This window comes from Moschus berezovskii, chromosome 26, assembly GCF_049115385.1.
Source record: "Moschus berezovskii isolate FMDL1 chromosome 26, NW_MosBer_1.0, whole genome shotgun sequence".
NCBI lineage: Eukaryota > Metazoa > Chordata > Mammalia > Artiodactyla > Moschidae > Moschus > Moschus berezovskii.
Genome location: NC_142485.1, coordinates 49,782,501 through 49,804,464, shown reverse-complemented (window position 1 = coordinate 49,804,464; position 21,964 = coordinate 49,782,501). Strand labels below are relative to the sequence as shown.

At 52.8% G+C, this 21,964-nt stretch overlaps 1 long non-coding RNA gene across 1 annotated transcript in view; it reads left to right on the top strand.

Annotated features, from left to right (window-relative positions):
* LOC148773819 (uncharacterized) overlaps positions 1-21,964 on the top strand; it is a 44,713-nt gene that overhangs the window by 22,722 nt on the left and 27 nt on the right. Inside the window, exon 2 of the long non-coding RNA XR_016036468.1 lies at positions 21,430-21,964. This exon is cut by the window's right edge and continues 27 nt beyond it. This is a non-coding gene — a long non-coding RNA (uncharacterized LOC148773819). The remainder of the gene's footprint in view (positions 1-21,429) is intronic.

The window sequence follows — 21,964 nt, the reverse complement described above, 5'->3', positions numbered from 1 at the left end:
AATGTGTGTGTGTGCTCGCGGGTGAGCGGGTGGGGGCGGGGTGGAGGGGGCGGAGCCGGGTGCGGGGGGTTGCGGGAGGCGGGTGCGGGGGGTTGCGGGAGGGGGGGGGGTTGCGGGAGGCGGGGGGCGGGGGCGGAGCGGGGGGGCGAGGGGCAGAGCGGGGGGGGGGGGCGGGGGCGGGCGGAGACAGAGACACAGCCAGGGATTCGACAACTCTCTCCTACACACACACGGCCGCACACAGCACCCACGCGGCACCTGTGCGTGCCACGGTCACGACACAGACAGACACACCCTGTGTGTCCCTGTCCCTCTCTTTCTCCTTCCCCTCCCATGATCCCTCTGCCCTCCCTCCCCTCCATCCACCTTCACAGGAGAGGGTGCCTTTCAGATGAGTCTTCCTGTTGTGAATGTACCCTCCCTTGACGTGAAGATTTCTATCTACAGTCTGACCTGTCACGCCTGTAACCTGGGGCGGGCGGTGGTCGGACATCCTTGGTATACGCTAGGCATATAGCTTGACTTCTTGTCGAAAAGAGGATTGGGGGCGGGACGCGCCACTCAGGAGGTCGGGTTGAACATGGACACGTAAACTGTACATCAAAACAATCAGCAAGCGTCTTCCTACGCCAGCCCAGGGAAACAGACTTATGACCTTGCGTGAACCTCTAAGGGAAAAGAATCTGAAAACCTGAAACGAACACGACTTTGTAAACCCACACTAGACTTCATTTCTGCCATAACGGTGGTGTCATGTGCGTATCTGAGGTGATTGATATTTCTCCCGGCAAACTTGATTCCAGCTTGTGCTTCCTCTAGCCCCGCGTTTCTCATGATGTGTACTCAGCATATAAGTTAAATAAGCAGGGTGACAATATACAGCCCTGATGGACTCCTTTCCCTGTTTGGAACCAGCCTGTTGTGCTCCATGCCTACTTCTAACTGTTGCTTCCTGACCTGCAGAACTACAGACGTCTCCTTTTTTTTTTTTTTTTTAATTCCCTAACCTGAGTGAAAAGCGAGAGAGACAGAGAGACGACGGGGGCGGGGCGGGCAGGAAAAACGACATACAGACAATCATAAAAGGACCTACCGTTTGAATCTGTTGCGCTCCAGATACAAAGAGGGAACAAAGGACCGGAAGGACACAGCGTTTCACGTGTGGGTTTTGACAGATGGACACATCTGTCACTCGGTCACTGCATACCACACCCCTGTCAGCAGAATGGAATCGTTTCTCTTTTTCTCTCTACCTGGTCCTTTCAGACTTCAGAAACTCTCAGGGAGGATTCTTTCTTTCACGTTTTTCAAAAGACTTTATTAAAAAACCGTGCTGGGGGGAGGGGGGGGAGATTTAAAGTGCACAATCAAAGGAATGAAAGAGTTTACAAGATGGCTTCTTCAGGCCGGTGGCAACGAAGAAATATTTGCTGGGCCGACAGCAAGCGGCACGGAGGCCCCGACGCCATTTTCAATCCCGTTTCTCTTGGCTGCTGACCCAACCGGCTCGAAACTTCCTCCGGAGAGAAGTCAGGTTGACTTCCGAAACCCCTCTCCAAACTGCCTTTACGGCCCTTCTCTGCCTGGTCCCAGATTCCTCACCTAGGCTTTGGGTGAGGTCAGCCAGACTCTGCTGAGCCTTCTCCGCTCTTTCGGTCACTCTACATCTATTTCTGTTGGGCTGGCTTGATCTGCGGCCTTTGGTCGAGTTCCTGTTAGGGTCCGGAGTCGCCCTTCCCTCCGAGGAACAGAGGACACTCACGATAATGCAAGACACACGGCGAGGTTTATTTCCGGCTAGCTGGGGTCCGAGCGTCTGCCCGACGCGGCGGGTTTCGACAAGGACCCCGAGCACGCTGAGCCAAGGGTTTATATAGCATTTTTAAACCGTACTAGTTTCAAAATAGTCACACGTAGTCATCTTTTTCAGTTCGGTTCGGTCGCTCGGTCGTGTCCGACTCTCTGCGACCCCATGAATCACAGCAGGCCAGGCCTCCCTGTCCATCACCGACTCCCGGAGTTCACTCAAGCTCGTGTCCACAGAGTCGGTGATGCCATCCGGCCATCTCGTTCTCCGTCGTCCCCTTCTCCTCCTGCCCCCGACCTCTCCCAGCAGCAGAGTCTTTTCCAGTGAGTCAACTCGTCGCGTGAGGTGGCCAAAGGATTGCAGTTTCAGCTTTAGCGTCAGTCCTTCCGATGAACACCGGTCCGAGGGACTCTCGAGAGTCTTCTCCGACACCACAGTTCAAAAGCATCCGTTCTTCGGCGATCAGCTTTCTTCACAGTCCGACTCTCACATCCATACGTGACCACGGGAAAAACCATAGCCTAGGTCGGTAGGTGCCCAGTATGCTACTGGAGATCGGTGGAGAAATAAGTCTAGAAGGCATGAAGGGGTGGAGCAAAAGCAAAACCGATACCCAGGTGTGGATGTGAACGTTGATAGAAGCGAGGTCCGGTGCTGTAAAGAGCAGTATTGCATAGGAACCTGGAATGTTAGGTCCATGAATCGAGGCAGATTGGAAGTGGTCAGACAGGAGATGGCAAGAGTGAACATAGACGTTCTGGGAATCGGTGAATTAAAATGGACCGGAATGGGTGAATTTAACTCAGGTGACCATTATATCTACTGCTGTGGGCAGGAATCCCTTAGAAGGAATGGAGTAGCCGTCATGGTCAACAAAAGAGTCCGAAATGCAGTCCTTGGATGCGATCTTAAAAACGACGGAATGATTTCTGTTCGTTTCCGAGGCAAACCATTCGATGTGACAGGAATCCAGGCCTATGCCCCAACCAGTAACGCTGAGGAGGCCGAAGTGGAACGGTTCTGTGAAGACCCACGAGACCTTTTAGAACGAACACCCAGAAAAGATGTCCTTTTCATGATAGATAGGGGACTGGAATGCAAAAGTAGGAAGTCAAGAAACATCTCGAGTCACAGGCAAATGTGGCCTTGGAGCACGGAATGAAGCAGGGCAGAGGCTGATAGAGTTTTGTCGAGAGAACGCACTGGTCATAGCAAACACCCTCTTCCAACCACACGAGAGAAGACTCTACACGTGGACATCACCAGATGGTCCACACCGAAATCAGATCGATTCTATTCTTTGCAGCCAAAGATGGAGACGCTGTATGCAGTTAGCAAAAACGAGACCGGGAGCTGACTGTGGCTCAGATCGTGAACTCCTTATTGCCAAATTCAGGCTTCAGTTGAAGAAAGTAGGGAAAACCACGCGACCGTTCGGATATGACCTACATCAAATCCCTTATGATTATACAGTGGAAGCGAGACGTAGATGTAAGGGACTAGATCTGATAGATAAGAGTGCCTGATGAACTCTGGACGGAGGTGCGTGACATTGTGCGGGAGACAGGGACCGAGACCACCCCCGTGGAAAAGAAATGCGAAAAAGCAAAATGGCTGTCTGAGGAGCCCTTACAGATAGCTGTGACAAGAAGAGAAGCGAAAAGGAAAGATATAAGCATCTGAATGCAGAGTTCCAAAGAATAGCAAGGAGAGATAAGAAAGCCTTCCTCAGGGATCAATACAAAGCAATAGAGGGAAACGACAGAACGGGAAAGACAAGAGTTCTCTTCAAGAAAATTAGAGATTCCAAGGGAACGTTTCATGCAAAGATGGGCTCGATAAAGGACAGAAATGGTATGGGACCTAACAGAAGCAGAAGATATCAAGAAGAGGTATCGAGAATACACAGAAGAACTGTACAGCAATGATCTTCACGACCAAGATAGTCACGATAACGTGATCACTGACCTAGAGCCGGACGTCTTGGAATGTGAAGTCAAGTGGGCCTTAGAGAGCATCACTACGAACAAAGCTAGTGGAGGGGATGGAATTCCAGTGGAGCTATTTCAAATCTTGAAAGATGATGCTGTGAAAGTGCTGCCCTCCATATGCCAGCAGATTTGGAAAACTCAGCAGTGGCCACAAGACTGGAAAAGGTCAGTCTTCATTCCAATCCCAAAGAGAGGCGATGCCAAAGAATGCTCAGACGACCGCACAGTTGCACTCGTCTCACACGCTAGTCAAGATGTGCTCAAAATTCTCCAAGCCGGGCTTCAGCAATATGTGAAGCGTGAACTCCCAGATGTTCACGCAGGTTTTAGAAAAGGCAGAGGCACCAGAGATCACATTGCCAACATCCGCTGGATCGTGGAGAAAGCGAGAGAGTTCCAGAAAACCATCTATTTCTGCTTCATTGACTATGCCGAAGCTTTTGACTGTGTGGATCACCATAAACTGTGGGAAATTCGGAAAGAGATGGGAATACCAGACCACCTGACCTGCCTCTTGAGAAACCTGGATGCGGGTCAGGAAGCAACAGTCAGAACTGGACATGGAACGACAGACTGGTTCCGGATAGGAAAAGGAGTACGTCGAGGCTGTATATTGTCACCTTGCCTATTTAACTTATATGCAGAGTCCGTCGTGAGGAACGCTGGGCTGGAAGAAGCACAAGCTGGAATCGAGAGATTGCTGGGAGAAATGTCAATCACCTCAGATACGCAGATGACACTACCCTTATGGCAGAAAGCGAAGAGGAACTCAAAAGCCTCTTGATGAAACTGAAAGAGGAGAGTGAAGCGCTTGGCTTGAAGCTCAACATTCAGAAAACAAAGATCGTGGCATCTGGTCCCATCACTTCATGGGAAATAGATGGAAACACAGTAGAAACAGTGTCAGACTTTATTTTGGGGGGCTCCAGAATCACTGCAGATGCTGATTGCAGCCATGAAATGAAAAGTAATCTTTAACATACGGTAATTTTCCACACTCTACACACAGCTGTGTATCTCTGGCTTGCGTCACCTCCTGGTGGTTTAATGAGATAAGCCCACCCTGGCCCTTTGACCTATTTGCCTGATCTCTGTGTCACAACCGCCCACATTCTGGTGTTTAAGAGTCACTTGTTTTTCAGGTTGCTGTCTTCCTAGGCATCCTCACTCATCCTTACTCAACAGACAATTCTGGGGATCTTTACACAGCCTTACTCAAAAACAGTTCTAGGAATCTTTACTTGAAACAAGCTTATCTCAAATGGAGTCACTTTGGTTCTACAAGCAGCAAGCAGCGGCAAGCAAAGTACAGAAGCAAACGTGCCTCGCAGGAGCATTAAGTTCTACATGAGGTTCTGCATTCCCTCTTTTTCTAAGCCTACATCTGAACTTGATCCTTCTCCTGTTGGGAACAACTTCCTGAGCGGTGTCCCTGGCAGCTCCCTGCCCCAGTTAGTCCAAGGCTCCTTTCTCCCCGAGACAGAACTCTGCACCCCCGTCCAGTCCGACCTCCCACTTAACTTCCAGGTGGCTCTAGTTCTCAGCGAACCCATCTGGATGGGGGTTTAGCCGCTAAGTTGTGTCTTGACTCTTGAGGCCTCGTGGACTCTAGCCCACCAGGCTCCTCTGTCCATGGGATTCTGCGGGCACGAACACTGGAGTGGGGTTGCCGTTGCCTTCTCCGGGTCAGGGAGGATGGCTTATCTCCTCGCGGCGATAGTGATTTCCACACGTTCCTTGGGGGCCCAGAGGATGTTTCTGGGAAACGGGGATACACGCTTCTGGGATCGGAGAGTCCTGTGCTACTACGTGTGTCTGTTCCTTTGCGTGTGGTCCCTCACCCGAAAGGGGGACTGGATCCTGAAGTTTTCCGACTTGCCTCCGATCCCTGGGGACAGCCCTCTCTGGGGGGAGAACGTGTCTCACGTTCTCTTGCCCTGCGGATGGAAGCTAGAGAACTTGGGGACCATTTCTGACAGAGCTTCCCTGGTGGCTCACACTGTCAAGAGTCTGCCTGCGATGCAGGAGACCCGGGTTCCATCCCCGGGCCGGGACGGTCTGCCGGAGAAGGACATGGCAACCCGCTCCAGGACCCGACCCTGACGTCTAGAAATCGCCTGGACTGACTCCCCCTCCACCGACTGGTTTCGAATCCGCTCCAGGGATGGTGAACCTGTGTGTTTCCTTGGTTCCCCTCCAAGTGCCTCTGAGGAAAAAGTAAATACCCGATTGCTTGCACCCCAGGCCTGCTTTCCCGAACCCGTCCCTCGACATCACAGCCTCCTGAGAGGAGATAGGACAGATAACTGTTTCACTGAACGGAGGATCTGTGCTCAGAAACTCTTTCCACGACATGGAGGCCCATGGAGGCCCGTACTAACTATTTGGTCCCTCCCTCCCTCCCTCCTTCCCTCGTCCCTTCCTTCTTTCCTTCTGGGTGGGTCCCCCCCTTACTTTCCTTTTTCTTCTTTTTCTTTCACGTCCATGCACACACACACACACACACACATGCACACGCACACGCACACGCACACGCGCCGTCTCTCACGTACACAGTCACCAGCTCAGCGTTTCATGGGTTCCAGGCAAGTGTCAGAGGAGGGAACTAACTGCTGGGGTCCGGAGTAGGCCGCCGTCCCGACCCCACCCCACGTGAACCTCCGTGCCCTATGGAGTGTTTTGGATTCAAGTGACTTTAAGAACCGGCCAGCGCCAGAGGAACGCTCTGCCCCTCCTTCCTTTTCTGTCTCTCTGAAGGCAGGCAGAAATGAAAACCTCCTCCCACGGAGGGGAAAGATGTCAAGTGATGATGGCCGCTTCGACGCACGCCCGTGATCCTCAAAGGCATGAGCGGGGTTTCCCGGGTTCCAAAAAGGAGGCGACTCCGTTGGCCTGACACAAGGCGACTTTGTCCCTCAGCCTCCCTCCCCACCCCCCAGCCCCCTTCCTCCGCGCGGTGCCGAAGGGGGCAGCCTCAAGGTGGAGAAATGGAGATGTGGGGGGGATGGGGGATGGGGGGTGGGTGGGGCGGATCACCATTCAATTCAGAGAAGCTCGAGGCAAAGTCGAAGGCTCTGACTTGACTGGAAAGCTTTCTGCATTTGAATGAAGCTATCCGAAGAGGCCCTGCAGAGGGGAGGGGCCCACAGACAATAGCCCCTGCCTGCCTGCCTGCCTGCCTGCCTGCCTGCCTGCCTGCAGGCCGGCCTGCCGGGCTGAGGAGGCCCTCTGGCGGTGGCGGGGCCACGCCCCCGACTCCTGCAACTCGATCCCTTCAAGAAAACTTCTGGGGTGACTCCTGTCCAGGGAATCATCCAAATTGGCCTGTTTCTGGAAAAGGCCCGAGTCACAACTGTTGACAGATTCTCTGGATCTCTTGACACATGGATTGACCTGCACCCTCCCATCCTGTCAGATCCTTTGGACACGCTTGAAGAGGTCTTTGGCCTCGGCCAGAAAACAAGCCCCAAGATAAACAAATACGTTTTTGTCTGTTTTGGGGAATGGGGCGAAAACGATGCATGGCCGTGGGTTGGAGAGAAACCTGCTCGTCTCACACGCCTGAAGTCAGGAAGTTCTCAGCGGGACAGAACCTGCTTTCACTTCTCAGGGGGACCGGGAGGGTCCCCTCGCCTCGCGCGCCCCCAACCCCTAGCCCCAGCTCCACACACACACACACACACACACACACACACACACACACACCGCCCCCCCCCACCACACACACACCCACGCCGCCCCCACCCCCAACCCCGGCCACCGAGGGGGGCCCGCCCGGGGAGAGGGATGGCTGTCTCAGCCCCGGTTCTGAGACGTCACTTGTGAAACCGCTCTAGGCCGAGACACCAGATTGCTGCCCTGATGCTTGGTGTCCGTCTCCATCAGCCATGCCTGAAAGGCATGGGAAATAATGGACAGCAAATAGCAAATGGACAGAAAACACAAAATGATCCTCCTGAACACAAAATGGCCATTTTTATGGATCCACGTAGTGGTCGTTGGTATCCCCACTTGATGCATGAGTTAGGAATGCAGCATTGTTAGGAATTCTTTTTCACGAATGACATCAATAAACATATTGTACGAAGTCAGTATCCTCATAGATATATACACATACAGATACGGATGTAGTCTACCTGTGTTAGGGTCCGGAGTCGCCCTTCCCTCCAAGGAACAGAGGACACTCACGATAATGCAAGACACACAGCGACGTTTATTTCCAGCTAGCTGGGGTCCAAGTGTCTGCCCGACGCAGCGGGTTTCAACAAGGACCCCGAGCACTCGGAGCCGAGGGTTTAGATAGCATTTTCAAACCATATTAGTTTAAAAACATCCACACATAGTAATCTTTTTACACACAGAAATTTTCCATACTCTACACACAGCTGTATATCTCACCTCCTGGTGGTTTACCGAGATCAGCCCACCCTGGCCCTTTGACCTATTTGCCTGATCTCTGTGTCACAACTGCCCACATTCTGGTGTTTAAGATTCACTTGTTCTTTAGGTTGCTGTCTTCCTAGGAATCCTCTCTCATCCTTACTCAGCAAACAATCCTAGGGATCTTTATTTAAAACGACCTTAACTTTGGTTCTACAAGCAGCAAGCGGCAAGCAAAGTACAGAAGCAAAAAATGCATTGCAGGAGCATGAAGTTCTATATCAGGTTCTACATTACCCCCTTCTCAAGTCCCTGAGAAGACCCAATCATGGGTCTATATTTAGTTCTATCTGGTCTACCATATGGGAAGGTGAGTCCCCTGTTTTAAGTGCCGAGTATTGGGACCTTAAGACCATTAATTGGATGGTATCAAAGCGGTGTTTTTTTGTTTTTGTTGTTGTTGTTGTTTTTTTTTTTTTACAAAAGCTACCAATCGATTTAATACGCAAGGTCCAAAAGTGAGGAGCAGAAGCAGGATGATTAAAGGTCCCATCAGGGTAGATATCAGAGTAGCATACCAAGGGGAAGAGTTAAACCAAGATGCAAACCACTTCTGAGACTGTTTTCTTTCTTTTTTAGAAGAATAGGGCTGAAACCCAGTCTGGACCTGGCGCTTCAGGGAGACTTGTAGCCAGCTAGCCAGTTGCCTAGTTTTATATATAAAAAAAATAAGGTTGCAGTTACTAGCTTCCAGCAGACATTGTTTTGAGTAATGGTTGCATCTAAGCCTGACACGACTCAGAAAACTCAAGTGTTTAGCAGTACAGCGTCTAATCTGAAATTTCACCCATAATATCATTTTTCAGGATATCTGCGAAATAGTTATTTCCCAGGATGTCTGAACCATAGCTACTCTATTTTGGCTTTTAATTGTAAAAAAAAAAAAAAAAATTTAATAGCCAAAGCAGATGTCACCGTTAATGACGTCAGTGTTTTTCTAGGTATGAGAAGATGCAAGAATTGGAATTCGTAAAACCATTTCTGAAAAGATCTGACTATCCGAAGGCCTGTTCTGCCAGTTTTGTTTTTTTTTTTTTTTTAAGAGCACAGAGTGCCTCATTCCTGAGTTTCACCCTGAATTTCTTTCAGGGGGTGTTGAAGGTCAGCAGCTTGCAATGGTCATGATGTAATCTTTGTAGAGGCAGCTGGCAAGTACCAACTTCCAGTCAGCAGGGTCTCTTCATAGCCACATATCTGACCATGTGACACTATTTCATCGCCATTGTGTCCCGCGGTCCTGGGAAGGCTCATTCCCAGGTCTAGGGAAGCGATGGGCCACTCAGTGTGCCAAAACTGGACCAGGCCTTGCAAGTAGCAAAAGTCTCTGGGCCACTGTCTTACTAGCTTTCTGGTCCAGGAACATATTCCCTCTTGTTGCTTTTTCTCATACCCAGAGTCACATTATTACAATTATTGATCTCGTATGGAACTGCATATCAGCATTATATCACAGGCTCAGTGAAACAAGTGACACAGAGAATAATATAGCCATAGCTAGCAGTTATTAGTAAGATAAGAATTATAAGCCAAGAACTTTTATTAGATAAAGCCTGCTATACCCCAAGTCACCTGACTTCATTTGTTAAATGACTATAGCCTGGTGTGAATCTCCTGGTTGTACATTATGGAGCATCTGACCTTTATCTGAAGATTGGTTCCTGAGATAAGCCTTAGAAAGTAACCTAGAGTGTCTTCTTCTTCTTCTTCTTTTTTTAAAAACTTAATTAAATCTTTGAGCGGTATCACGTAACAAGGAACTGTAGTCTAGACCTTAATTAACAAACCTAGAACCTTAATTTAACAATTTTACAAAACTTAATATTCCGCGATTTTCCGTTATGGAGGCATTAACCCTGTAGCCAGGAAGGCCTTAACCCAATAAAAATGAGGTTTGTCAGGGAGCTGGGAAAAGCCAAGCAGCCATCTTGGATGTCTCATAGCCCTGACTCTGATTTCCATCTATTGTTTTTAATTTTCCAGTTTAAAAGCAGACTGTTGCCATGGTTTAAGGACAGTAGGATGGCACAAGTCTAACAGTTTTTGTATAAGCAGAATGAGCTTTTACATGTCTACAAACCCGACAATTGCATTAATTTCTAAAACTAGCATAGGATCAGGCCTATGGTAGAAAAGCATTTGATTTATAGGCAGAGGTCTAAGAAGTCAAGAAAACGTTATAAATGATCATACGAATCAGGTCCAGCATCTTGGGCAAGCTGTCTACCTCTGATGTCGTCGTCTTCTCCTCCTGGTGTAGTGTAAAAAAGTCTTGCCATCCAGGTTGGAGACGGTGCCTTAAATTATGTCTTTTTCAGTCCTGGTTGCAGGTCATGAGGCATCTGATCTTCATCCAGAGATAGATCACTGAGACAAGCTTCAGAAACAAACCTAGGGTGCTCTTCAAGAACTCAACTAAACCCCATATTAATACCACATAACAGCAAAGATCCAGTCAGAAAATGAGTCTTAGTAGATACAGACTGGGATTCTCAACATTCATTGAAACATCTCCCCCCCCCTCCCCGCCCCAAAATTACTCTCATTTTTATCAAATATAATCAAATTAAGACTTGTCTACAGAATAGATCTGTTCTCAATAAACTTGACCTGATTATTTATATAACCATAGACTTCTTCTTCTTCTTTTTTTTTTTTTTTGCTTTGCTGAAACCAAACTTAACTTTAAATAAAACCTTTCGTGACTAGGAATGTCATCCCAAAGGCTTATCACAGATTTCGCCTAACAGATCTAAGTGAATTCCTCCCTTTTTTAAGATCTCCAAAACTGAGATTTCTGTACCTGTTAGTGAGATAACCTTTTTAATTTATCTGATAAAGTTACTGGAAGCCTGAGAGTCTCCAGCCTCTGAAGGGGTCAGATAAAAATGTTAAATGCTTCAATTTGTTTATTAAATATCATTTTACCAATTTACTCTTCACTCATAATTAGTTTGAGGGGAAGGTTTCCTAAGATCTGGAAAACAACAGATTCAAACCAGTAATTTTTCAGAAACCATAAAAGTTATAAGCATATTTGCCAGTTCATTCGGTCCTTTTGTGAACCTTTGTACAGTCATCAGGTTTCCCACTAGAATCTTTTAATTTCTTACCCAGTTCAGAAACGTGTGTTTATCTAAAAGTCCTTTTTATAAATCTTCTGGAAGAGGAAGCGTTTTCACAAGAAACTTGGTTAGTGCTGTGACCACCCTTTAAGACAGTAATCAGAATTATGGCAACGTTTTACCTGAATATATCAGAATTTATATATAAATTGTTTTCAGGATACCTGTATTAGTAACATTTACCATACCATATACCCGAGACTTATTATTCACTTGACAATACTTCCCATGTAATTTAACTTGGAAGTTGGGCCCAATTAGTGCAATATCTCCCTTTGGGATGTTTCAGGGGCCCTCTGAAGCATCCCAAAGTCTGCTAGAAGCCAAAAGTGCTTCATCAGAATGATTTAGGAAGTTTTGTCAACAAATATCGGAGAGGTTTAGAGCTCTTAGTCAGATGGGACTATAGGTCACTGTGAAACAATACCTATTTACTCCAGCCATAGTAACAATATAGGATTTCAGAGGCAAATATAGAACAGATCATTTAAGAGGCAAATAAACTTAAATCTATTGTCAAATGCAGTTTAACACCTCAAGAAAACGTTTGCTTATACACAAAACTCTTTCCTTGGGGTCCACTTTTCACCACCTTTTTTTTTTTTTTTTCTTCTTCTATAAACTGTAACTTCATTTTTCATACCTTTTTATTGAACACACATCTTATTATTATTTTTTTTAAAGCAACCAAGAATTGACCTTTATATTAGCATTCTATAGATTGGTGAACATAAATACCAGTGATAATTTAAAAACATTTCAGCGAACATCTCAGGATGGCATCAAACATTATTTATTAGTAGTCTAAAATCTTTAGTTTTTCTGTAAGCTAGTATTCAGTAGTGAATGTTTCAAAATCTTATTTTATTTGGAAATGACCTAATTATTTAGTAGACTTCCAACACTTAGCACAACCCTTAGAAATTCAAGTTATGCCAATCTGGAGAGACTATTTTAGACAGATATTCCTAAAGAATAATTATTTTTAATGGAGCTTATCTAAATGCTCATGTCTCGTTTACATTTTTTAGAAGGTTTTTTCTTTCTTTTTTTTTTTTTTTTTTCCCACTCAAGGTAATTTCTTTGTCGACAAACTTGTGACAGATATAACAATATAACAACATTTAACTTAAACCTAGGTACAATGAGAATATGCTTAATGTTGATGACTCTTAGACATGTCTATATTAGATCAACAAACATTAATATCAGGTATTTAATACTGAATATTTTCCAGTTTACATGAACCTGGAATTTATTATTTAATTTAGAATTATTTGATTTGTAAGCGCTTTACCTTTTTTTTTTTTTTTTTCAACTTCCACGCCGCCACAATTGCAAGCCATGGCGCGGATTTCAGGGAAGTGGTTCAGGAGCCGGGTCTCAGGCGTTACCTGAGCCTGTCCCATTATTGTTACAAAAAGAAGCCAGAAAAAGACAAGGGGTACAATGCCAGCGAACACACAAATTCGAACCGAGCTTTTCAACACCCACCAGCCGGTCCGCCACACCACGTTCACAGGCGCCCTCTCATTCACACAGCACTCAGAACCCTTACCTAGGGTTCCAAACGGCGTCCACTGTGGACGTCGTTCAGGCACCCCTTCGTTGGGGACGTCTCCCACAACTTCCAGTAATGGAGCCTCCGGGGTCGTAACCCGCTCCTTCCCTTCCACGAGAATTCTCAATTGGGACCGGGCAGAGGCCTGTTTCAGTCCTCCCCTCTAGGAGGTGGCCAAACCTCCTGCCGCGGCTTTTGTGTAAACCTCGGTATCGGAGGTTGTCTGTCTCTTTGAGGAGGGGTCTTGAGATCCCGGAAGAGCCCCCAAATGTGAGGGTCCGGAGTCGCCCTTCCCTCCAAGGGACAGAGGACACTCACGATAATGCAAGACACACAGCGACGACGTTTATTTCCAGCTAGCTGGGGTCCAAGTGTCTGCCCGACGCAGCGGGTTTCAACAAGGACCCCGAGCACTCGGAGCCGAGGGTTTAGATAGCACTTTCAAACCATATTAGTTTAAAAACATCCACACATAGTAATCTTTTTACACACAGAAATTTTCCACACTCTACACACAGCTGTATATCTCACCTCCTGGTGGTTTACCGAGATCAGCCCACCCTGGCCCTTTGACCTATTTGCCTGATCTCTGTGTCACAACTGCCCACATTCTGGTGTTTAAGATCCACTTGTTCTTTAGGTTGCTGTCTTCCTAGGAATCCTCTCTCATCCTTACTCAGCAAACAATTCTAGGGATCTTTATTTAAAACGACCTTAACTTTGGTTCTACAAGCAGCAAGCGGCAAGCAAAGTACAGAAGCAAAAATGCATTGCAGGAGCATGAAGTTCTATATTAGGTTCTACACCTGACTGCACGGCTGACATGAGCATGGCCTGCCCGAATCTGTGTCACCGTGAAATCCGTGGGGACGTTTTCGCTGACAGTGATCCAGGAACCATCACGGGACCTAGACAGGTATAGAGATCTGTGTCTGTCAAGATGGGAGACTAGAACACAAGCGCGTTCACAGAGGTGAACCAGCGTCACGGTTCAGACGCGGGGCGGTGGACACGCCTTCACGATCCTGCCCCGGTCCCGGAATCCCCTCTTGACCTTTTTAGGGTCTCTCGGTGCACCGAGTTCTAAGGGCGCATAGTCCTCGATCTAAATCCACGCTCCGAGGACTGCTCTTCCCGCTTGCCGCTCCATGCCAAATCCCGGTCTTGTCAAGCGTGCACGCCATGACATCCCTGGCAGGTGGGATAAGGAGCAAGCACCCACCGTGCCCGTGTGGGGGGGAGAGCGTTTAGGGAAGGGACGCTCCGTCCCTTCCCTCCCCCAAGAATGGAGGCATCCTTCCTGTATCTTTCCACACTGCCTGGGCTGTCATCCACGTTCACGAACACCGAAGGGCCAGTGATGTGGATCCACGTCGAGATCGTCGATATCCCCACTGGATGCAAGCATGGGATTCATAAGACTCGATTTAGTTTAGCTTCGATCGGGTGCCCTGTCCGGAGAGATCACGTGGGTGGGTCAGAAAGCTAACCCAGAACGGAACCAAACCCGAACCCCACAGCCACGTCGAGGGAGTGCTGAGCCAGAGGCACTCACCCATCCTATGAGGTGACCCAGATGGTGAAGGAGCGTTTGAAGGGTCACTTGCCAGCGACGCAGATGCCACGCGAGTGGCCGGAGATGTTTCTCCATAGGATCTCTCGGGATGTCTCAGGGTGCCGGGTGCGGGGGCACCCCGGGAGGTCCGATCCACCGAAAGGTCCGGCGTGCGGGGCAGGCACAGAACGTTTTCTTGCAGGGCCGAGTGAGGAGAATTCAGGGGTGCATTCCTCCAAGCCCCACACTTCTCGAAAGGGGTTCCACGTGGCATTCTGAAAGGCCAGGAGATGGAGGGACAGGGCTCGTGGTTGCAAACGTCTGGCTGTAGGAATTCGTTGTCTTTGGCGACTGCTCACCACGTAGGTCAGGGGTGGATACACACAAAGTTTGGACTTTGGTTTCTTTTGGACTATCAGCCCACCTCTGTTCGTGTCTGTGTGTGTGTGTGTGGGTGTGTGTGGGTGTGTGTGAGAGAGAGAGAGAGAGAGAGAGAGAGAGGCCTTTGTGGTTCTAAAGCAAGAAGCACTGAAGACTTTCTTTAACTCACATATTTCACTTCATTTCAGTCGTGACGGTCCCATGATTTGGAGGACGATATTGAATGTTGCAGGGTAGATGATTTTAGAAGGCCGTGAAGGGGCTTCCCTGCCTGGTGGTCCGGTGGTTAAGAATCGACCTGCCGATGAGGCAAGGGACAGGGTGTTTTCGATCGATCCCTGATCCGGAAAGATGCCCCTGGGCTCCGGGCAGGTTCGAGACAAACCTACAGAACGGACCGTGCCAGGCGTGAAGGCGAGGGCAGACGGGGGACTCTGGGCGAGGAGGACTGACACGGACTGGCACTGCCGTCTCCGTCCGCGTGGGTGGGCGGTGGCCAGCACGCTCCTCTGGGGCAGGATGTTCCTAGGACCGTTGGGAGCGCACGGGAGGAGCAAGGGACCGAAGGGGACTCTCTGTCCTCTCTGCTCCATTTTGCCCCCGGAACCCTCATCTGCTCAAAGAGGGGCTTCATCCTATGGACAGACGAACCCACACGTGAGTGCACCTCCTTTCTGGTTCACTTGGATTCTGAAAGCGTGACGGTCAGATTCACTCAACTCTCTGGATTTCTGTTCTTCCTGAGATCCCGGCCTACGTCTCACTGGAAGAACACACGGAGCCGGATGAGATCTCCCTCTGCACGGCGGCTCCAGTGTGTGCACATGTCGATGGCGACGGCCTGTGGACATCGCACCGAGAGCCTAACCCCCCGGTGTTTCAGACGCCTTTGTCCACAGTGGGTGAACAGTTCTAACTGCGGGAAGCCCAGACCTTGCCACGGCCTGTTTGATCTTCAGGGCCTCTGCAAAGAGAACGAACGTGCCCGGTCTCGTGACCGATCGATCCCCTCTTCGGAGCCAGCCTGGTGCCTGATCTGTTTTACAGGCCACAGGCACACACTGGCTCTGGGGAGTTGTGTTCCTCCTCCTCCTCCTCCTCTCTGCCCCCACCCATCCCCCCACGTGCACGCTGCTCCCCAACCCCGCCTGGCCCCGGCCCATCCCGGTCTCCCCCACCCGTGGAAAAGCCCAGGAAAAAAGGGTCCTAGAACGACGCAGCTGAGAAACAGCGGAAGTCCACTCGGATGCGGTGAGGAGACACCTGAGCACACCTGGGCCGACACCGCCACCTTGTGGGGTGGTGAGAGGCCAGTGCGAGGAGCGCTCCAGAGTTCAGAGGAGGAGGAAGAGGAGCAGGAGGGAGAGAGGGAGGCGGGGGGTGGGGGGGTGGGGGTGGGGGTTGGGGGGTTGGGGTGGGGTGGTGGTGGTGGTGGTGGTGGTGGTGGTGGGGTGTGGGGGGGAGGGTGTGTGGTGGGGGGTGGGGGTGGGGAAAGGCCGACGCTGTCTCAGGGCGCTGACGTGGGGGAAAATGTTCCCCTTCGGAAGGGCGCTCCGAAGAAAGAGTTCCGGCGGGCGGGACCTTGAGAGCACAAAGGGCTTCGTTTTGGAGGCTGATCTTAAAGCTGGGAGTGGGAGTGGGAGTGGGAGTGGGAGTGGGCGTGGGGGTGGGAACCATCCAGACGTAGGAAAGACACCAGGCCGAGAAGGCAAGACAGATTCTCTACAAAAGGGAATCGGATGCTTTTCTGTCAAGGTTTTCCGTAATCAGACTATCATGGAAATCCATCCGTCCGTCCGTCCGTCCATCCACCATCGTTTCGTTCCTTTTCTGTTCTCTACATTTTTCACGGCGAGTGAGTGAGAGAGTCTGTCCACGGTTTGATAGGATTTTTGAATGTCGCGGGACCATGGCACTTTTCAGTCGTGGATGAACATGAACGTGACGGCTTCTTTGGCCAGCTTCAGGTTTCAGGGTTATCCTGATCTCCCCCGCCAAGTGAGGCCTGTGTGTCGCTGTGTGCTGGAGGACACCGTGCCCTCCACATCTTGATCTTGGACTGAACAAAACCGCCGTTGGGAGTGTGTTCCTTGGCTTCATTTCCTTTCCCTATGGCACTCACCGGGCCGTCCTGTCCACTCTTTGGATCTTTTATCTCCCCCTCCCCCTCAAGGCAATCGGTCCTTTTCTTTCTCCTCGTTCTCACCCTAGTTTCTCTCCCCCCTCTCCGCCCCCCCGCCCCCAAGCCAAGTCCCACTCGTCTCAAATTGACGTCTAACTGACTGACAACGTTTTCTTTGACCTGCATGCCTGCCTTCTTTCTTTCCCCTCTTTTTTTTTTTTTTTCTTCATGTTTATTTTTTGTTCCCCCATGAATGTTCAGCTGTCCAGGCGATTGTTTAGTGTGGTGCATGACACGGCGATCCCCAGGATACCTCTAGTTCGTGACGGCCCGTCACCGCTGGGTGTCCCGGCAAATGACCTTTGGTGTCATGACGTGCCCGTGACTCATTCGTCTCCTAAGTGGAAGGTTGCGCCGCTTCGTCTGTCTCCCTCACCAGTGGCACTCACTCATTCTCTCCCCCACCCCACTCCTGCCGCCGTCCCCCCCGCCCCCACCCACCTCCCTCCTCTGGCCACCACCCGTGTTGTTCCTTTGTGGTCTCTGCGAGCCTGCTTCTGTTTTGTCCTGTTCTGTCCACGGTGTATGTATCGTTTGGGAGATTCTGCATGGAAACGACCGATCTGAGGTATTTCATTTAGCATCATAGCCTCTGAAGGTCTCTCCAAGTTCCTGCAGACTGTGAGATTTCATTCCCCTCTGGTGGTTGAGTCCCATTCCTGTGTGGGGCTGGGGTGGGGGTGGGGGTGGGGGTGGGGGTGGGGGTGGGGGGTGTCTGCCTGCGCGTGCGCACTGTGCGCGCACATGAATAGATACAGGCGTAGGCACGCAGACAGAGAGTTCGATCATCACGTGTGTACGGATGTCTACCTAGGTACAGGTGTCGATCCCACACGTACACACGTCCCTATCTTCTTTGTCCCCTCTGTGGGCACTCCGTGGAGTTGCTGGGTTGGGTCGAATGGGGAATCTTTGGTGGAGGGTTCCGAAGGATCCCAGGACTCTTTTCCCTGGCGATGTGGTTTCTCTCTATGTGTGAGGGGCCAGGTGATGAGAGCTGATATCTCTGAGTCCACCCACATACGAGCGTGTGTATTCATGCCTGTGTCTATCCGTATACGTATGTGTATATATGCCTGTGTATACGGATATACACGCAAGCATGCACGCCCACTATAAACGCCTAGGCACACACGTGCACACACAGACGCATGCGTGTACGTGAGCATGCCCTTCGTACGTATTTGTTTATACGCATGTGTGCACGCATATATAGACGCGGATATGCGTGCGTATACATATGTACACGCGTGTATGCACATGTGTATGCATGCTCTCTCTCTCTCTCTCTCTCTGTCTGTCTCTCGCTCTCGCTCTCGCTCTCGCGCTCTCTCTGACTTTTAAGCTGCCAGAGCAGTTCTACGACTTGACTTTCCTGCCTGCCTGATGGTTTTGTTTCATTTCGTTTCTGTTCGACTTCCGAAAGTTATTTATTCATTTAATTGGCTGTTGTCATGGAACCCGGGGTTTATTTAGTGGATCCCTATGGACTCGGTCCTCCTCACCACCACGCCCCCCCCCCCCGGCCCCCGCAGCCCTGGCACCCTAGACCCGCCTTTCCGGTGTTTGTGGCCAGCTATTTTGAAATCCATGTTCTCCTGACCTCAAGTGCACTTTCCCCACCCACCCGCGCAAGCTTGTGTTTGTCGTCTTTGGACTTTGTCACGGTCTCGACCCAGGTTGAGTTTTGTTTTTCTCTTGTTGGGGGTCCGAGTGAGTGTCTCCTCCCTTTCCTTTCTTGCTCCTGGGCTTGCGTGTCTGTGTCTGTGTCTGCTCTCTAACGTCTTGCTTTGTTCTCTGAGCAGCGCTTGCCTGGTTTCGCTTTGCCGGTCGGTTCGGTCCCTCCCTCCCTCCCTCCCTCCCTCTTTCGGGGGAGGGGGGCCGGGGGAGCCCGGGATGTCACTGGTGCCCCTCTCTCCGCCGACCCCGCCGCCGGCGTCTCCGTGGAATGTCCCCCCACCACCCTGGAATCGCTTGGGGGAGCGCGTCTCCTTCGGGGCAGCCTCCTGAGGAGATATTTCCCAGCTCCTCTCCCTTCTTTTGCGGCCGGGGTTGCGTCGCATCATCGTGTTGCTCGGCGGCTGAGATTTTGGGGCCGGGGTCGCGTCGCATCGCGTTGCTCGGCGGCTGAGATTTTGGGGCCGAGCTCGGGCGTTTGGGCGGCCGGCGCTGTGGCGTCCTCGGCGGCCGGCGACAGCGACCCGTCCTCGGGACGTGCGAGCCGGTTGTCGGGAGCCACCTGGCGACCGCTTTTATATTGTCCCTCCCCTCCGGAGCTTCGGCGCGGCCTTCAGGAGGATTGTGACTCAGCCACCGGGCCCGAGGCAGAGCTGTCAGAGGCCGGCTACGCTGGCGGCGACAGTCCCCGTGGCGCCGAGGCCTAGGGACGTCCTGATGTCGCCGGAGATTGGTTCTCTAGGTTTCTGAGGAGGGTGACCTGTCGCGGCGCTGCGGATCCGGGCTCTGGGGCGGCCTGACTGGGTCGACCAGCATCTATCTCCCCGTGCCCTTCCGGCCGCGGAGACGGGCCGGCCGGACCCTGCCTGGGCCGGGCCGCCGCGGTGGGCAGGGAGGGAGAGGGGTCTTCCCTGCCCGGGGCGCCTGCACTAGGACTCGGCGGTCCGGCCTCCTCCTGGGCCGCCCTCAGGAGCGTTCGCTTCGCCTTCAGGAGCGTTCGCTTCGCCCTCGGCCCCGCTCCGGAGGTGGGGACCCGCCCGCCGGAGTCGTGAGGGGTGACTCGGAGAGGCCGGCCGGCCGGCGCGGGCGCGTGTGCGGTCCACCCCCTCCACCCCCACCCCCACCCAACCGCCGTGGGGCCCGGTCGCCCGAGGCGTCTCCCGGCACACATGCTTTGCCTTTGTCAAAGTCCCGAGCGGTCCGCAGACGTGGATGGACCGGACCCTGCTTCCGCGGGTGGCCGGGGAGGGCGCGCTCGACCCTTCGGCGTGCCCTCGTGGGTCTCGGTCGTCGGACGCGACTTTTTCTCACCCCGCCCCAACTCCCTGAATCCCGGTCAGGAGGTGGGGACCGGCTCGAGCCGTCCTGGGTGCCGCGTCGAGGACGGTCTGGGACCCGGGCGCGGTCCCTGGTCCGGGCCCGCTCGTGTCGTTGGGGGCGCCTCGCCGACGGTTCTTTCTTCTTTTCTTTTTTTGCCCGTCGAAGCCAAATCCCCGTTCGGAGACACGGACGGGCCGGTAGACCTACCCGTGTGGGGGGGGGGTGAAGCGCCGAGCGCGTCGTCCGCGGCCAGCTCTCTCTCCTTGGGCGTCCGCGCCCCCACTTTTGCCGCCACGCGTCCCCACCCCCACCCCCCGGTCGACCAGATGACCCGCCCACCCCCCCCAAAAAAAAAAACAACAAAAAAAACGACAACAAACCTCCGGGTCTGGTGTTTAATGGGATAGTGCTGGGGACAGGTGGCCGGGTCAAGGTTCCGGGGCCCCTCCCTGCGGGTCGTAGGTGGGCCCCGCTGTCGCCTGCTGCCATTTTGTCGCCTTTAATGAGACTTTTTTACCACCAGGTTAGTGCTGACACGGTCTTCTCTGTTTGGGGTGTGCCACTGAGGACTCTGGGTCTCTGGATGCACGCGGGGCTCTGGGCCCTTCGGACCGCCGGCTGGCGCCCGATTCGGCCCTTGCCGCTGGAGCCGCCCGCCTGGGCCTGTGCGCCGGCTCCTAGGTGGCGTGCCTGGCTGACCCAACGGGGTGGTGCCACCTCCGGTCTCCGGGCGACCCGAGGGCGGCGGGGCGAGGTGGCATTGGGTCTTCTACCCTGTGCGCTTCCCCGCTGCGGGCACCCGGTGGTGGCTGGGACGACATCCACCCCGTAGGTTCCGTGCCGCGTGTCAGGCGTTCCCCTCCTGGGGGTCGTTGGCGACTGCTCTCGCCTGAGGCGAGGTGGGGGAGGGGAGGCGGCCGGTGAGGCTGAAAGCGGGCCCCTCTGAGTGACGGTCCTCATCGCGCCTGCCCCCCCCCGCTCCACCTTGGTTCACACTGTGATCGATGTGGTGTGGTCGTGCTCTCCCGGGCCGAGCCTAAGCCGTGCCGGACGAGGGACGGGCGTTCCGGGTGGACGTGCCCGCTCTTCTCGGTCTGTCCGCGGCACCCCTCGCCCGTCTTTCCCCCCTTGCCTGCCCGTCGGGGAGGGTGAGGAAGGCAGGGGCTGGGTGCGGTCTCTGGCCCTGACCTACGGCCTGCTGTCCGCCCCCCCGCCTCGGGGTGTCAGCCGGCGGGGGCCCGTTGGTCTTGACACAGCAGATGCTCTCGCTTCGCCTCCCCTGCAGGGGGGAGGGCTGTGCCGCTGCCGCGCTCGCGTGCCCCGCGTGGGTGTGTGAGCGTGCCTCGCGTTGCTCCTCGGTGGTGCCCCTGGAGTGCTCCAGGTTGTCCGTCAGGTGCCTGAGGCCGAGCGGTGGCGTCGTTTCCCTTAACCCGGTGTCCTCCTCGGGTCCCCGCCGCTGTGGCGAGTGTGTCCCGTGAGTTGGCTCTCTCTGGGGGGGGTCGAGACGGTAAGAGAGGGGGTCGGGCGTCCGTCCCTGTTCCCCCTCGTCGTGGAGGCTGACGGATGAGGGGCCTTGTGGGGGGCGGGGCGCGGGCTCCGCTCCGGCCCTGGCCGTGCACACGCCTCCCGTGTGGGTCGTCGGCTTAGCTGTACCGCAGACCCCTCCCGCCCTGCTGAGGGCTTTGGCGGCTCGTGGAGCGCCTCCGTGGGCCTGAAGGAGAGACGCTCGGGTGAGGGATGGCGCGCCCTAGGTGAGAAAGCCTTCTCTAGCGATCCGAGAGGGAGCCTTGGGGTACCGGACCCCCCAGCCGCCGCCCCTCCCGAGTGCGCAGTGGCCACCGTGGCGACTGCCAGAGCACGTGGGCGGAGAAGACTTCCCCCTCCTGCCCTCCGCGGGAGGGGGGGGGATGGGTGCGCCGGCCCCGCGG